Source organism: Etheostoma spectabile, chromosome 9, assembly GCF_008692095.1.
Source record: "Etheostoma spectabile isolate EspeVRDwgs_2016 chromosome 9, UIUC_Espe_1.0, whole genome shotgun sequence".
NCBI lineage: Eukaryota > Metazoa > Chordata > Actinopteri > Perciformes > Percidae > Etheostoma > Etheostoma spectabile.
This window is the reverse complement of record NC_045741.1, coordinates 14,641,829-14,645,821: the sequence shown is the minus strand read 5'-3', so window position 1 is coordinate 14,645,821 and position 3,993 is coordinate 14,641,829. Positions and strand designations below refer to the sequence as shown.

Below are 3,993 nucleotides of genomic sequence, written 5' to 3'. Positions count from 1 at the left end.
AGGGAGGGTACAGCAGAGAGGAAATGGAAACACGCATCTTTGCTCTTCCTCTCTCACCCTCTCCCTCCATGCTGCCACCCCCCTCTCATCCCCATCACCTTCTTGTTTTTTTCATTTCTCCCTCCATTTCTTACTCTTTTTCCTCTTTCCTCCCAATCCTCCTGTTTTCCCATACCCTGTTGGCTATCCAAAACTCCCTCTAGAAAGGGACTCTTGACATAAAATGTCTTTAATTATTTCCCCTCTCCTGGCTCTGTTTCCAGGACTCCAGGCGAGAGTGGAGGAGCAGCAGGCCCGAGCTTGTTTTAGGATGACAAAAGATTCACCCTGGCCAGCGGGCCCTGGAGAGTCTGGGGAGGAAGTTGTCAAGAGGCTCTCCTCACCTGCTCAGCAGTAGTCTGACTGTGTTGTGGCAGAGTGAGGAGGAGGCAGGGATAGCGAGGGACCGCTGCTCTCTGTGTGGGCTGTGCCAGCGTAGCACAAAAGCACAACGTTTGATTGGGTTGCACAGGAGGTCTGGATTACTGTAATGTAGTTTGGTGGGGGCTGTGCAGTAGTGCAGGCTTGAATCACAATTTTAATTTCAATTAGTGAAAAACAAATTACTTGTACATCCTTACTGAATAACTTTGCATGGTTTCATCTTATATTCTCTATCAATATATAGAAAGCTATACATACATTAAACGCAACGATTAATACTTAATTTCACTTTATAACACTCAAAAGAGTGTCACCTGCAGAGCCTACGGAGCCTGTGGTTAGTAAGAATTTGCTGTCTTGCTCAGGGCAGAGTAAGCCCTAATGCTCCAGGTGAGGAGAGAATGTTCTACCTTCTTACTTCACCACTCTGCTGTCTGAATATGGAGTGAGAAAACTAACTGCACATGCAGAACTGATAAAAGTCTGTGAAACAAGTAGGATTCAACATTTTTGGTTAGCAGTCTGCCAATTAGATTTAACACTGCACTGCATATTTCACCAGTCCATTCAATTACCTCTTTATAGAGTGCAACATTTTGTGGGGTGTGCTCTGGTGGTTCCTTGTTCAGAGTGTGTGTTAAATAACTGTATGGGAATTGTCTGGCTTGTCTGCCTCTGTGAAGCAGCGCAGAACATTTAAAACAGATTCCATAAATCCATATTATTTAATGCTGCTGTTTGGTGGATGCAGTATTGGTGGGCAGGAAGAGAAAGAAGAGGAGATGAAAGCAGGAGCAGATTTAAGGGTTGTGTCTGCCTTTAAATAACCCCAGTTCTTCTGTAATGTGATACAATTTTGATCAGGTCCACTTCAGTTAGCGTTGGCCATATATATATCATGCTGTGTAGCTGCAGCGTTAGAGGGATTATCGTCTGCAATTAGCCTATCTGGACGACTTCAGGGAGGAGAAGCAAAGTGTTTGCACACAGCTCGTACAGAGGACAGGCAGAAAGAAACAGAGGCTGAGAGAGAAGGAGATAAAGCGAGACAGAGAGAGTGGCAGCCTTAAACTGGGACAAAGACAAAACGAACAGCGTGGATTCCTCTCCCCTGGGCTTTCTCACTCTCCACAATGTCCCTGTGCTGCCATTGCAAATGCTCCCAGGCATCAAACAGGAAGTTTATCACGGTTAAATTAACAAGTGTCATCTCCATATTCACTCATTGTGCTAAATGCTTTTATGTTTATGTAAAGCCTTTTCTAAATTAATATTTCATGTGTATGTGCATTTTCATAGATTTTTCAATCAAAGCAAACACAATGTCAATCTAAGTGGGGGAGGCATACCCCAAAGACTGTCAGAGAAGACGGGATAGTAGCGGAGTTCACTCTGCACACAGAGTTCTGTACAACCGCTTTGAATGGGTGAGAGCTCTGCAGTGGCAACCACTTTTTAATGAGGTGGGGACACGATCACTTTTGTTTTGTTACTCAAAGAAAAATGGGTGATAAAGTAGTAAAATTCAAAGTTTTACATTTATTCACGAGCAGGATTACGCATTATGAAAAATAAGTCACAGGTGGTAATTAATTAAATTGTCACATAACAAATATAGTAGAAGTGCATGACAGGTACCAGAATATCGTTCTTTTGCTAATAGAAAATCTAAGCTCAGTCTTTTGTGCACTCCTTCACATATCCGACACAGAAAATAAATGTGTGTTTAGTAATTGGATATTGAATATGGCGCCTACGCCACAATCATCAGGTATGCCTCCGCGGTAATGGCTCTGTCAAACTAATTAACTTCTACAGTTTGAGTGAAGCTAACGAGATGCGTACAGGCATCAGAGGAAGGCCAGGCTCTACAGGTGATAACCCTATTTGGCAGTGACATTTTTTAGTGTAAAGTCACAGTGGCGGTGATGAGATCAAAGGCAGAGAGTCCCCCATTGGGTCCAATTAGAACTATAGCATTGTACAGCGAAGGGGTGGCAGGAGGAGAGAGGGGAGTGGGTGGCTGAATAGAGGGAAGAAAAAAAACTGTTGAGTTATGATATTCATAATCTATGCAGAGAGGCCTTTCCAGTACAGGTCTTCTCCCCATAGCTGTGATCTTTTCAATTTACATCAAGGGAAGATAGTTGGGGATGAAAGTGGGGCATCTAAGGCGCACAACCCACAGAGGGCAGACATGGGGCCTCATTAAGGCCCAGCCCAGTCAGCCCCAAACAGGGTTTGAAGTGCGTCAAATAAAGAGCATGGGGTCAAAGGTCAGACATAGAACAGATCTCCATTTAACTCTCCAGCTGGAGATGGTAATTAGCAGGTGCAATGATGATCCCTGCCTGACTGTAAGGGATGATACCGCTGTATGTGACACCAGGCATCTGTGTGAATATGTGTGTGAGTTCATGCATGTGTACACACGGACACACAAGGTGCCTGGTGTCACCTACAGTGGTATCCACCCTAGAGTCCCCAATCATTTCATACTCACATGCACGTGAATACAGAATGCTTAGGTACTGTGTATATTTACACCCACACAAATATTAGAATAGAAATTCTGATGGCAAACTTGACAAAGACAAAAACACCTCTCGCTGTCTTTGGATGTGCTAAGTAGAGTAGTAGCCTACAACTACTCTATTCTAAACTCAACCGGATAAAATAATGATAGTTTTATCACTTTTTGTTGTACATAATAACAAGCAATATTTCTATAGAAAGTGCTCATATAATCAGTCACACCCCAAACCATATGAAATCTGATCATTGCTGTTAATTAACTATTGAACATATCATTAATGTCCACTTCTAGTTAACAAGCAAAAACAGAAAACAAAACATGAGAAAAGGTAGGAGCACAGCTAACAATATTATAACTACTAAAAAAAACTCAGAATTCTCCTCTAAATTTTTACTAAAGCATAAAAAACCCTTCCCAAATAACGACCCTGACACTTGTCTGTTGTTAAAATAAATAAATATATAAATAAAAAGTTGGGTTTTCTTCTCGCAAAAAAGAATGTTTTGTTTAAGATTCTGTCCAGGGAAAGAAAGCCATGGGGACGCAATTAAAGAACTACAAAGAAAAAAATAGTTATGAAAATCTCCCACTTTCTTTTGATGTGCTGCAGTCTGAACTGTACACACACGTACACGTACACGCACGCACACACGCACGCACGCATGCACGCACACACACACAAATCTGAACAAAGACACACAAAGAACCGGCATATACGCTCACACATACTGTAGCATGTAACTTGCAATCTATAAAATTCCTTCATTCAAATTAATATGACTTAGGCTGTTATATTTAAATATTTAATCGCGATTAATCGCATTAATGTCATCGTTAACTTGCAATAAATCGCAAATTTTTATCTATTCTAAACGTCCCTTGATTTCTTTTTGTCCCATTATTTTTTGTCATTTTAATGCTCTTATGGACATGGAAAAGTGGTTAAGCTTGCTTTGTGCGAATGTTTTTTTTGGCATATAACCTACTGTAGTGTCCAATTTCACCCTAACATTCTCACTTGGAGCAAATAATCT

At 41.4% G+C, this 3,993-nt stretch overlaps 1 protein-coding gene across 6 annotated transcripts in view; it reads right to left on the bottom strand.

The window, feature by feature from the left end:
• Positions 1 to 3,993, bottom strand: part of dennd1b (DENN/MADD domain containing 1B) — a 114,152-nt gene that overhangs the window by 30,663 nt on the left and 79,496 nt on the right. The gene's annotated exons all lie outside the window — the stretch shown is intronic.